A 14,401-nucleotide genomic window follows, 5' to 3' on the forward strand; every position below is an offset into this window, starting at 1 on the left:
TTTGGTATTTAAAGACCCCCCAGGCAGGTCATTACCAGTAAAAGGTCCTGTCCTTGTTCCAAGTGGCCAGTGCGGCTAAGCCTGCATGCTGTAGATCTGCCCAGTGCAGTTGACACTGTGTGGGCAGGCAACTCACTCCCAGCTCGTCAAAAACAAACACTTGGTCAGCCACCCTCCACGTCAGACCCCTGACGCCAAAACTGCCCTTTTTCATCACTTATGTGCGAAAAGGGGTTTTTCCCATTTCTGACTGCAGATCCCAATGCAACGTAGAACTGACGCGATGGGATGTCCGCAGCCAGGGCACCAAACAAGCTCATTGTACCTCACCCAAACCTTATCCTCTTATTTAACCTTCCCCTCACCCCTTAACCATCTTGCTACCTAAAACGTTACTCTCACTGTGATCAAGCATTTGTTTCCCATGCATTCTGACTGTGAATTTTCGTATTTGCCGCCCAAGGGGAACGTTATAACCCCTTTTCGCACATAAGTGACGAAAAAGGGCACTTTTGGCGTGAGGGGTCTGACGCGGGGGGTGGCTGACCAAGCCTTTGTTTTTGACGCGCTGGGAGTGAGAGTGTGTTGGGGCAGGAGGGGTGTAGCAACGGCAAATAGTTTTCCTTGGAGGTCGACAGGCAGTCCAACCGAATGGTCAGGGTGACACTTTTTTCTGAGTGTTTGCAACACAGTTCTGAGTTTAAATAGTTCTTTTGACATAGTTTGCTCAAGTCATTTTGAAGTTCCTGTTTAGTAATAAATGTAAAGAAAATTCAAATCCTTTTTTTTCATTTAAGCTGCAGTTTTGCAGACTTTAATAAACATAAACACTAAATACAAGCCAGACACTGAAAGCTGAGGTTGTTCTGGAAAAAGGAGCAGAGTTACAAACATTTTGCACTTTTATTACAATTTTATAGCCATAAAACAAAACAAAAAATACCAGTTATATTTATGGTCATAAGAGGGTTAACCGTGATCAATTTTTCTCCTCCCACAAAATGATGGTAAAAGTGAATGTGGGCATAATTATATACGTTTTATTACTTTATTATGTATTTTTTATTATTGACTATTACTCCAAAGAGTTCAAATGAAGGCAACTGGACTTCTTTGGTTTCTATAAAACATTTCACTTCTCCTCTGAGGAGCTTTGTCAGTTCTAACTGGAATATGGAAGAGTCAAGCTCATAAGCTGTAGCTGTCTGTTGTTATTTAAAGAGTAGAGACTACTCTGAGTACCCCGCCTCTCCATCTCCTGATGAGTCGTTAGCCTTTACTGATGGTGAGTCATCGTGTTGATTAGATGCAGGAAGGTGTGACCTAGACTGAAACTGAATGAAATTCAAAGCTGCATTATTGGTGCTGGAAAGGTGAAATCTAAGCCCCTCCCCTATTTAAAGTGGGGTTTTCACGTTTTTACATAGCTTCTTTTACTCCTCTCTCAAATCATCCATCTTCTCTGTCCAGAATGTGGACTTTGTCATCTTCAAAGGTGTGTCCCTTGTCCTTCAGGTGACGGTGGACTGCAGAGTTTTGACCTGAAGAGGCGGCTCTCCTGTGTTGTGTTATGTTCTTGTGTAATTGTTGTTTAGTTTCTCTAATGTAAACATCTGCTGGACAGTCCTCACTACACTGGACTGCATAAACGACCCCACTGAGCTTCTGTTTGGGTGTTTTGTCTTCTGGATGGACCAGGTTCTGTCTGAGGGTGTTGTTGGGTTTAAAGTTTACCGGGATGTTGTGTTTGGAGAAGATTCTTCTACGTTTCTCTGAGACTCCTGCCACGTATGTGATGATGGTGCCTTTGTGTAAAGGGTGTTGTTGTTAGGTTGGTAGCAGAGCTCTCATGTTTAGTGTTGAGTTCAGTGAGATCATGGAATGGGATCAAGAATGTTCTACTGACAGGACAAAGATCTCAGCTAACATAGCTGTAGATCACACTGGATAAGTCTCTGTGGTTGCATATATTTTACATTTATTTTACTACCTCTTACTAGAGCTGTCTTTAGTAGGTGCAAAATATATTTGGTTGTACACCTGTGCAATAGCAATAAATTATCTTGAATCTTGATTCCTGTTAAATGTACTTCCTGAATGAGTGACCTTTTCAGGATAAAACAACAAAATGACAAATACAGACAGAAGGACAACTTCTTTCTTCTTTTATAATGTGTTGCATCACCACCTGGTTTCAGAACAGGACTCAGTATTGGAAGATAATAAAAAATCAAACAACTTGGACTCGGATCAGGGGCAAAAATGTGGTTGTAACATCTCTAGATATAAGTCAGCTTTAAAAACTAAAACTGTTATTTATGAACTAATATTAACACTAATGACACTAATTGATATATTTTTATTACATTGTTTGAACCCAAGGGTCTCATTATCAGAATGTTCTAACTTGTTCGATTGCTCTATAAGTGCCCCTTTTTTTTTTTTACTTTGAGCCCCCGCTCCGTCAAAGGTCTCTGCACGGCCCTGTTGCTTTTATTGAATAAACAATCATTTTAAAGCACTGTTATTATATCTGACTGTTTTTAACAGCAGTCCTAGCTCATACACCACATCACTTTCCAGGGGCGGCGTTAGGCCCGGCTACTTGGGCTCAAGCCCCGAATGTTTTATGAAAAGCCCCGGATCTAAAACGTGGAAGTAACATGCAGTACCAACGTCCAACAGAGAGGGAGCAGCTGGCAGTAGTTTTTATACAGCCTGCCTGAGCCTCCACCACTGAAGAAGAAGCCCTTCAGCAGCCGGCTTCTTCTACAATCTCTGCCTGAAACACAAATGTAAAGATGGACATAGGATGTTTTTTAGACCAAAAGTACCACGACAGAACCCGAGCTTTGATGAGACTGGGGCTGACTCAGGTTTGTGAGTCTTATTTGAAAATATTTGTTGTGCTGCTGGTTTGCCTAAAGTTAGCTTACTGACAGGTAAAGTTGTTGGAGAAAGAACGGGAATATTTACTATCATCTCACACTAAACACTAACAGGAACAATACTGTGCCCTGAATATGCTTAATATGTAGCTTCAGATTAAAAATTATGTGGTACAAGACAAATATATATGATGTTGACTAGTGCGTGTCACGTGTGTGTGTGTGTGTGTGTGTGTGTGTGTGTGTGTGTGTGTGTGTGTGTGTGTGCGCGCGCATGTGTTAAGCCCCGGATCTTCTTCAGTCCTAAATCCGCCCCTGTCACTTTCCACATATGTCATGAGCTCACTGAGCATCAGATTACCAGATTCATGTTGAAGTTGCATTGGTGAAAGTAACCTAAAGTAATGCAAAAGTAGTGTAATGCCTTACATTTTAAAATCTGTAATATTGTAATGTAATGAATTACTTTAAAATGAGGGTAACAAGTAATAAATAATGCATTACGGTTTTGAAGTAACTTGCCCAACACTGGTCATAATGGATTATAATCCATTGGGATGGGACCAGACGAGATCTGTCTGTTCCATCACAGCATGTTTTCAGTCATGTTATCTAAAAAATGGCCCAAAACTCAACACATTGTGCCAGAGTGTGTAAACGGCTCCCCTACAGAGGCAGGTAGGGATGAAGGCACTCCGGTCTACAGGGAGGCGGTAACGCGCCCGGACCGAACAGTCTACCGCCCAACAGGAAGGAAGAGGAGGAGTATAATACAGCTGGCTCTTCCACCTGGTTTCATTGAATGAAGTAGAACAACAGTTAAAATTGCTTTGTTCGTAAATAGATGCAAAACGAAGTATATTCACTATTCAGTCAGACATTTTGGGCCTGAGCGGTAAGCATACAGCCGTCATACCCTCTCCCGTTGGCTTTGTGCGAGCCGGTTCTTGGTTTACATGTAGTAGCATGCTAGGTGCTGGGCTAGCTGCTGACCGCTAACATACTAGCAAGACTCGTAAAGATATTGCATTAGTCATTTATTGTGACTTTGTTGCATATTATTTGTCAGCACGATGGGTCTTACTCTCGCTGAATCGCATTTATAGCGAGACTGGAGGTTGGGGTTCAGTGTTGGTTAGCTAACTTAGCCGCTATTAGCTCTCTGGCTAAAGGTGGTTTTGGTGTGGACTATTTCCTGAAAAAGGTCCCGGTGTGGAGCGGGTTTACTCGGGACGCTGTTTGGTTTCGTAAAGAATTAATACATTTCCTCAGCGCGTTTCGTATTGTTTCTTTGTCGGCTTTTTAATAAGATTGTAGAAAACAAACACAGCGTTAGCTAGCCACTAGTGCTGCACATGGCAGCTAGTACAGCACAGAGCAGGTTAACAATCTGGGTAAGAAACAACAGGGTTAACTCTGAACCAGTATTAAACATGCAGTTAGCAGTAAAATAGGATGGCTTGAATCTAGATGTAAACACAGCACATCAGTAGATTTAGTCCTGTAACGCTGTATCATGGAGAATGTTTAATATGCAGCTTTAGAAATACTGGATTAAAAGCGTTCATCTAAATATTAAAACGATCATCTATGTATCGGAAGGTTTCACAAAGTTTTGCTCTGAGCCAGGTTCGTCTACTCCTTCACTAGAGATCTAGTTTATGCTCACCACCAGTAGACTAGAAAACCTGAATACAGCCTCTTTGTTACAGCTGGTGAAGCAGACACGGACTGCAGGCCTGTAGTGTTATCAAAAAAATCGATACCTAGATATAAATCGATGCTAAAAGTGGGATCTAAATTAGATATTCCATCCCTGTGGTATCGATATTATGGACTACTATACACAGCCTTCTTCAAGTACACCGACACGCACGACATCCAGATGCCGTAAAGCAGCCTCCCCTTCCCAGACAAACAGAAGAAGCTGCCGCATGGCTACATTGCAATTTCCCACGCGAGTTGTCTCCGATCCAAGTTTTGTCTGCCAAATAAATAAACAAAAACATAAACATCAAATTTCGGAGGCGCTTCACATCCCAACTTAATTAGCATACCAAATCCGACACGTAGTTGTATATTCACGCTTATGTGCTTAAAGGAAAACTCCCGTTTATTGCAACCCGGACTTAATTCTAGCATGCAGTACGTTTGTTTACTCACGCTGACAACTTTGGTGCTACTTGGATTCCCCGGGGTATTTAGATCCATTGGCAAATCGCCATCAGAGTATATCCATATAACGGGTGCGGACGGGCACCCATGGTGCAGCCTCGAAATAAGACATCTGCACCAAAACATCTCAGTGTCGAAAGGTTTTGTTAGGAATCATTAACGTGATTCCCCTGTTCATTTGGAGCTAGTCTGGGATTTCTAGGCGTGAACAGACTAGCTGCGGCTAATCTAACCGGCGCTTTTAATGACGTCACTGCCGTGCGCCAGTCTGTTTTTATTAAGATTACCGGTAGTTGTACCTTTGTCCTACTGTGGAGAAATTCATTTTCTCCCTTTATTGGCCAACAGAGTTGTTCAAAAGTACAGAACAAAACATATGGCATTACATCTTATGACAAAAATGCACCTTAAACAGAGTTTAAGCAGCAAAACATCACTCTGCAAATAGTGTATATATAGTGAGACAATTCATGATTAAAAATGTTAACTTTCGCCAGTTTTTGTATGCACGTTTTAAAAACTGCTGATACTTGAAAGGTTTAAGCACTTAATACACTTAATTCTTAACATTTAATTTTTGCAATATAAATTGAGGAATGTTACTTTTTGAATAAACTTGTCCAATAAATTGGTGTTTTTAAATAGTATCGACTATCGAGTTTTTTTTCCCAGTATTGAATAGAGTTTGAAATTTTAGTATCGTGACATCCCTACAGGCCTGGAGTGTTCTACTGATAGAAGGCTGGCTAATATGGGTTTTCATGACTGAGTTATAGAAGTTCTTGCAGCTGATGGCTGATTTGCGGTATCTCTTTTTCCTCTCTGATTTGCCTCCAGTAAACATTTAACAACTTCTAGAATTTATTGGACACTTATAAATACCAAAGGAAGATCTATCTATGATAGCTTCCAGTCATGTTTCCGTAGAGCTCATTGAACTGAAACAGCTCTTCTTACGGTCTCTAATGACCTTCTGACTCACAGTGATGCAGGGGACTGTTCTGTTCTGGTCCTGCTGGACCTGACTGCAGCCTTTGACACTGTTGACCATCACCTGCTACTGGAGAGGCTGAGAGACTGGGTAGGCCTATCAGCAACTGCTCTGGAGTGGTTCTCCTCTTATCTGTCTAAGTGTTCCTTCTCTTTGGCCGTCTCCAAGTTTAGGTCCTCCACCACCTCCCTTCGAATATTTTTGTAATCGAGTACTCTATCGAATCTTTTATCGATTAATTGAGTACTCTAATAAATTACCCTTTTGTGTTTGTAAACCATTATATGAAATAGGATGTTATAAAATATGAAAGTAATGTAAGTAAATGTAGTTGAATCATTTGAGTAATGAGCTCACTTTTCCATCTGTGATTTTTGAGTCAAAACCACTCTCACGCCCTCTAGTGGCACAAAATATTGTTGCAGTTGCTGGGCGTAGTTTACTTCCTGTTTCCCAGGTGTGCTTAGCTGCATGTAGGTGTGGTCTGGTGTGGCATGGAGCATGTGGCCTTGGGAGGAGGGCTGAAAAGATATCCGATTGTGCACCGGAAAATCCAAGGCTACACAAATGAGAGCACTCCAATCCTGGACCAGGCGAAGTGGAGCCGATGCTAATTAGAGGCCGACCAATATTGGTTTTCCTACTGCTAATACTGATGCTGAAATGTAGGAGACATGATTAGCTAGGGCTGCTCAATTAATCAAATTTTAATCACAATTACGATCTGAGTTTTGAACGATTATACAAACAAAGCAAGCCGATTATTTGCTCCTCCCACTTGCGCTGCCCTGAGTTGCAAATGAAGCGCTCCTCCCACAGTGTTGCCAACTTGGCGACTTTGACGCTATTTTCAACAGCTTCTCAGACCCCCTTCTTGACTTTTTAAGTCTTAAAAATATCAAGCGAACACCTCAGAAACATCTCTGGTAACCCTTAGCTACTTTCTGGATAACTGTCGTTGACATTTCCTGCAGGTTAGCTAAACACTCCGCCTGCACTCCCGACAGTTCTTCAGGACATTAGGAAAGGGAATGATGTAGTGATGTGTCAGTCGCTACAGAAACGGCTCTCGGAGCCGGCTCCCTGTTGGAGTAACCAGAGTGAGTGACACACACACCGCACCTGCAGACTCCTGAGCCACTAAAAATGGCTATATGTGTGTGTGCGGCGCTCTAAACACACGTGCAGCTTGCCATTGATTGCTGTGAGCCCGGGGTGGGGGGTGCAGCTGTGGTTGGGACAATTACATTAACTGATGGACCTAGGGCTGGGCGATATGACGATTTTAGACCGTTTTACGATCTACACATCTGACGGTCTGTCATTTTTGAGAGACCTTTTTATCATGATTCACAGCTCTGCTGTTGAATTTCTGCCTCTGAATGAAAAGGGAACTTACCCCAGGCGAATGACACGCCTTTGTTTGACCCTTAAGTAGGGATGCAAATTATCGAGTAATTCATTAATCGATTGTTTCATCTTATCAATCGATGATCGATTAATTGATAAGCAGCAATTTTTCTGAAATATTGAACTAACCTCTGAATAGGTTCCATCTACTATATATGCAACATATAATGTCATCTTCTATATGATATAAAGAAAAAGTGCAAATAATATTCCTTAATCAAAGATTTAGGCCCTGTCCATACGTAGCCGGGGATCTGCCAAAACGTAGATATTTTTCTACGTTTTGGCCTGTCATCCACACGAAAACGGAGTTTTTTCACACGAAAACTGATCTTTTTAAAAACTCCGGCCAAAGTGAAGATCTGCGTTTTCTCCGTTTTGGGTGTCTGCGTGTGGACGGACAAAACCGGAGTTTTAAGGTCCGCAACGTCACTTTCCGCAACAAAAAACGCTGACATCACGTGTGCGACCTGTGTTTACACTAGCCGACAGCATGGATGCCCTCAGAGCTGCGCTCGCTTTATCAATTGTCCAAGCGCTTTCTGCTTGTTTGTTTTTGCAAGCGGAATTACTGCTCCTTGCGGAAGACCACAGACGAAGGACGAGGTTAAGAACGGGGGAAGTACTGCCGCCTACAGGTCTGGCATGTCCTTAACAACGTATTTATCCGGGTACGTGTGGACAGAGTTTGTTTTTAAAACGAGGTGGTGTGGATGCAAGTTTGTGGAGGGGCGGATATTCGTTTTCAAAAAACCCCGGCTACGTGTGGACTAGGCCTTATTCTGGGATCAAGTGATGGCAGGGAATAACATTTGGTAGCAGCTACTTGAAATGTAAATACAGTTTTGCTTCTCATCTGCGACTGCGACATTGGAAATAGCAGCAGCATAAAATATACATTCCTGTAGGGCTGCTCGATTATGGCAAAAATAATAATCACGATTATGGTGACTGAAATTGAGATCACGATTATTTAGGACGATTTTTCTATTTATGTTGATTTTATTTGTTTTTATTCAGTCATAAAATTGCTCAGGGCACAATCGGGACAAAAATAAATAAGAAACAAGATGATCACTAAAATAACTCCTGATTCCCAGTATAAAAAGACCAGTATACTTACAGCTCATAGTTTATGACCCAAGGGCTATAGACCTTGGTTTAACTCATTTAAGTCTAACCAGTACAGACCCAAATACCAATATCTTGCAAATGCTGACAGCAAGAATTATACAGTGGCATTTATAACAAATAAACGCAAATAAATTGATGTTCACAAAATGTTGCATAACGTTTATTGAAGTTGTGTCAAGGTGCTGTAGGAGAGTGCACTAGCACCGTGTCCTCAGAGAGATTAGTTATTATTTATCAGCGTGAGGAACTTATTTCTACCTTATTTATAAACTATTTATTTACAAGTCCATCAGTTAATGTAATAATTGTCCCAACCACAGCTGCACCCCCCACCCCCAACCCGGTCTCACAGCAATCAGGAGCAAGCTGCACGTGTGTTTAGCACGCCGCACGCACACATTTAGCCGTTTTTAGCGGCTCAGGAGCCCGCAGGTACGGTGTGTGTGTGTCACTCACCCTGGTTAATCCAACATGGAGCCGGCTCTGAGAGCCGTTTCTTTAGCGACTGACACATCACTACATCATTCCCTTTCCTAATGTCCTGAAGAACGGTCCGGAGCGCAGGCGGAGTGTTTAGCTAACCTGCAGGAAATGTCGACGACAGTTATCCAGAAAGTAGCTAAGGGTTACCAGAGATGTTTCTGAGGTGTTCTAGGTACTTTTAAGATTTAAAAAGTCAAGAAGGGGGTCTGAGAAGCTGTTAGAAATAGCGTCAAAGTCGCCAAGTTGGCAACACTGTGGAGGAGCGCTTCATTTGCAACTCAGGGCAGCGCAAGTGGGAGGAGCAAATAATCGGCTTGTTTTGTTTTTTATAATCGTTCAAATCTCAGATCGTAATCGTGATTAAAATTCGATTAATTGAGCAGCCCTACATTCCTGAAAAGAAAAATAGAATATAAGCTTCTTTAACATAGTCAGTAGCGGTTTTAGGCACGGGCAGACAGGGCAGTTGCCCGGGGCGGCATTTTTTCATGACACAAAAGGGGCGCACAAGCGCGGAGTAAAAAAAAAAAAAAAAAAAAGGAAATCTGCGCCGCGCCGAGGTTTTCTATTATCTGTCATATGACAGTGTCTGGATTGGAAACAGCAAGTTGGCGCCCCCTGCAGCTGCAGGCGCTCCTGCTGACTGAGAACGTTCACGTGCTCCGTGTGTCTATGAAGAACAGGAAGGGGAGGGGTGCGGCGGGGGAATTCACCTCTGCGTCTTTCCCAAATGAAATGAGCGTGCAGGGGCTGAATCAACTGTATTAACATGGCTAAAGTCAATCACATCTAGATGTTCTTCCATATTTCATTCATAATATCATAAACACAGGCCTATCATTCTTTCAGGTTTCTCTGAATTGTGTGAAATGGCCGAATAAAAAAAGGAAAAACAAAAACGATTTTGTGGTCACCCCCCCATCAAGGTCAAATTGTTTAGTCCTGACTAAAGGAAACTTACTGAGTCAAGAGCCAAACAGAAGAGATGAACATAAAAAGGCTAAAACCACCAGGTGCCCCATTCAGGGGGAAAAAAAAGAGGAGAAAAATAAAGGTATGTAGCTCTCATGATGCATGTTTTCAATGTTTTGAACCAGTTAACTGGGATTTTAACGGTTAAATGCGGTCAACTAATTGCTAACAGAGCTAATAGGGCTGAAATATTGAAACGAATATTCAAATGGTTCGAAAAAAGTCCTTGAATCGTTTTTTACTGATTCAAGATTTGTTAAATGCTCACTGCAGCCTGTGGCCTGCCTGAACAACAACTAACACATGTTGATCATGTTCACATAATAATAAATAAAACAACTCTACAAGCAGAAGAAAACTCCCCAATCACCACTAACTATCCTGTTTATTTATTGCAGATGGCTGCACTGATTATTTTTTACATGATTTGTTCTGTAAAAGTTGGCATTTTTGGTAGTCTACAGTTTTATTTATGTCAGTTTAAATTACAATTTCAGAGGCAATTCTAAAATATTATGGATCATGATAAAGATCTATTGGAGATCTACCCCAACTTTTGGACTGCTCTGCCAGTCACTGTGGCTCAAGCTGAGAGGAGCTTTTCAAACTTGATCGTCATACCTGAGGTCAACTATGTTTCAGGGGCGGCTCACTAACCTGGCTCTGATCAGTATCAATCACTCAGTAGGGGAGCAGATTTCATGTGATGACATTATTGATGACGTTGCATCAAGGAAAGGTTTTAATTTTAGTTTGTGTTTTCTATTCTAAGTGCAATGCTGTAGTGATTATCTTTAGTTTGTTATGTGTGAAATATTTTTGCTATTTAGAATATTTATTATCTATTATGTTCATATATTCTTAATATTTAGTTATTGTTTGTTTTTGTATATTTGATTCTATATATTTTGATACAGTATATAATGTATATTGCTTTACATTCTGACAACTTCATAGTAATTAATGTAAATATGTGCAACTTAGAAAAATGAATGTTCAATAGTCGTTCTAATAAAACATGCCTGTTAGTAGAAAACATGCGTGTGTTCATGCAGGTGGTGTGGTGTGGTGGTGGTGGTGGTGGTGGGGGGGGGGGGCGGTTGGGGGGGGGGGGGCGCTCAAAGGGGGCCTCGCCCGGGGAGTAATTCGATGTAGAACCGCCACTGAACATAGTGCACTGTTTCTATAAATAATAATAAAATAAATTCTGTAAAGCAAATAAGGTGTTGCATGTGGACCATCAGCAGTATTTATAATCCCTTTTTAACTGGGAAATGTGACAATATCACAATTACATTGGTAAACCAAAACTGTAGCTGTAGTTAACTTAAAATATAGGCTCCCTGATGACAGTCTTCATAAAACAAACAACCAAAACATCCCTAGTGCTTCTCATAGCATAGATAGACTTATCTATTTTTGTTCAAGAATATCAGCAAATCCACATGGTCGGCAGTAAGTCGTGTGCGCTACCTGTTAACAGTTAGGCCAGCTGCTGAGAATACTCTCTCAGAAGGGATTGATGTGCCTGGTATGGCCAAGTACTTTCGTGCCAGGTTTGCCAGCCTTGGAAACCTTCCTTCATTGACTTTCCACCATGTTGTGGGACTGGAATCGAGTGGTGGCGGATCCTTCAGAAAGCTGTCCACCTCATTTTCTACATCATCGGTGCTCCTGGTGGTATAGTTTTCACCCATGAGCAAAGCATACGCACTGCGTCTCTGAAGTCCACATGCCTGGACTGGCACCGCCCGGCCCCCGACCAACTCCTGCTGGCCTCCAGTCGCATCTGCTGACGTGGAGCTCTTGCATTCGGCTTCTGCTTCAGTCTCAGTCACAACTTCAAGCAGTTTGGCATGAGCTGTAACCCTCCTTGGTGGGGTCAGAAATCCCAGGTGCTTGTGCCTAGGATCCAGCATGGTTGCTATCATTGGTGGTGTTGACATCACGTCATCAGAAGCAATCTGTGAAGAAAAAAAAATAATTATATCTAAAGTTCCTCTTCACTCCCTGAAGATTGTAAAGCTGCTGAAACACTGAGCAGTCTTAAATCAAAACTCAACTTTTTAGAATTGCTTTTGAATTATGTCATAGGACATCATTCATCATTTAGTTTCTTTTCAACTTGCTGCAACAAGCTAATATCGTACTTTTTTCTTTGCCTTGTCTGCCGTTTTTATATTGCTGTCAAATTGTTTTTCTTTTCTGCAAATTTAATAATTTAAAGCACCTTGAATAACTGCTGTTATTGTGCTGTAAGTGTGCTATATGCCTTGCCTAAATGTTTGTTTTAAATTTTTTTAAATTGATTATGTGTTTATTTATTGCCTGATCTTAATTATTAGATCAGATTGGAGTTAAAAACTACCATTGTCAAACAATGTGCTTTGTGTGCAATGCATACAGTTAAAAAATATCTGCAATCATTAAATTTAACTTTTAACTTACCTTCATCCTTTCACTGAGTGAAGTGCACACTCTGGATTTGAATTCCCCCACTTTGCTGGTGTCTTCCTCGTCTGTCTTGAGATGCACGTTGATCAGGCTGAAGGTGATGGGATACGTGTCTGATACGGACACCTCAGTCTCAGTAGACATGACGGTCGTTGCACACTTGAGCGTTTCCAGCACTGGCGCCACATCCTCAATCAACTGCCAGTATTCATCTCTCAATTCCAGCGTCCTCGCATCTGAGAGTTTGGTTGCTGTGCGGCCAGACAGTACAGCAGACACGGCCCACCTCTGCTCCGTTGGTCTGTTAAACATTTCACTGACTGAATTCCACCTGGTTTTGCAGGATTGGATGAGTTTATGAGACGGCAGCTGCATTTGTTGTTGTTTAGCTTTGAGCGCTATGTTTGCTGGGCTACTATGATTGAAGTGTTGCACGAGTCTGCTAGCAGCTATAATGACTCGGTTAATGTCAAGTGGTGCTCGCTGCAGAACCACAAAGGCGGAGCTGCACCAGAAGGTGGAGCTGCACCAGAGTCAGCCCCGCCCATTCCAGAATCAGCCCCGCCCATTCTATCGGAGTCAGTCCAATTCCTTCCAGTTGTCAGACTTTATAGCATTCTGGAACCAAAGAGGGTGTTATAGCTAAAAAATGCAAGATTGAGGAGGGAGTTGAGAAGTGAATTGAACAGTTTTTGTAAAGGTTCCATATAATTAAAAATCTAACTTTTGGAACTTTTAATCATGTTATATTGTCATTTCCTCATAAGAAACACGCCAAAGCCATTTTCTTCCCATCTCAGCTTCAATTTGGTCTCCTCCCCCAAAGCGGGTCTGGTCTTGGTTCTCAAATCTGGATATTCTGTGAATTTTCTGACAAATTATTTCTGAAATGACTTCTACTGAGACACCGCCAGAAAAATCATACATCCCATCTACAAAGACACACCAAATAACATAATAAAATGTAACGCCACCTAATTTTTTATCAGATGTGGTGGTATAGTGGTGATGGTGTCAGGTTGACTTGCAGTTTTGCGCAGGTTCGCCTCCCAGCAGTGGAAATATTCTATAATCTCTTTTCCTCATTTCTAGCTACACTTGCCAGTACTATGTTTACAACAATTTATTGGTATGCCGTTTAACATATAATGACTAATGTGTTTTTTTAATTTATTCATTCGTTTATTTAGCCAGTGTGAGTCCATCTGTGAGCAGAGTTTCAACTAAAATGCTGTTTAGGAACGACCAAATTCAAAGAACTTGTAGAGACATAAATATTTTGCTGAAAATGAACATTACAACTAAAATATGAACAAATTAAATGTTTCAGCTGGCTGAATAGATTGTTGCCGACCCCACCGAGAATCGAACCAGCATCAGCTGAGGGGAAAGCAAAACGTAAGTCAGACGATCTTGCCACTGGACTACCAGAACCCACAGGGAGGGGGTACATGCTGTTGTACAGGACTTTTGTTAGAGCGGTTGTGGGCAGATATTCGCTACGAGAAACCTTTTTATTTCGGGATATATTCAGACTTTGTCATGTAGCAAGTTATATTTATCTTGTTTAATTGGAGCACAGAACATAGCATTAACGACTGTAAACTAGTAACAGCCGTAATTCATGTGGGTCAGGTCAGTTTGCGATAAAGTTGAAAACAAAAACGGAAGTCAGTGGGCTAGGCTGAGTTTGCGTGAATGGGCAGGGTTGACTCTGGTGCAGCTCCACCTTATGGTGCAGCTCCGCCTTTGTAATTCTGCAGCGAGCACCCTCGTTAATGTAGGTGGCGAATCCGTCGTTAATGGCCAACTGCAGCGTGTGGGCGAAACATGGAACTGAGTGCCAGTTGACTCGTGTGGGACTGTTTGCTGAGACAATATTCCGTGCATTGTC

At 41.7% G+C, this 14,401-nt stretch overlaps 1 protein-coding gene across 1 annotated transcript in view; it reads left to right on the forward strand.

The window, feature by feature from the left end:
• The first annotated feature begins 3,611 nt into the window (after nt 1-3,611).
• Nucleotides 3,612-14,401, forward strand: part of LOC107384709 (sentrin-specific protease 5) — a 38,733-nt gene continuing 27,943 nt past the window's right edge. Inside the window, exon 1 of the mRNA XM_054734202.2 lies at nt 3,612-3,783. The gene's annotated coding sequence lies outside the window, so the exon portion shown is untranslated. The remainder of the gene's footprint in view (nt 3,784-14,401) is intronic.

Source organism: Nothobranchius furzeri, chromosome 3 (assembly GCF_043380555.1).
Source record: "Nothobranchius furzeri strain GRZ-AD chromosome 3, NfurGRZ-RIMD1, whole genome shotgun sequence".
Lineage (NCBI taxonomy): Eukaryota > Metazoa > Chordata > Actinopteri > Cyprinodontiformes > Nothobranchiidae > Nothobranchius > Nothobranchius furzeri.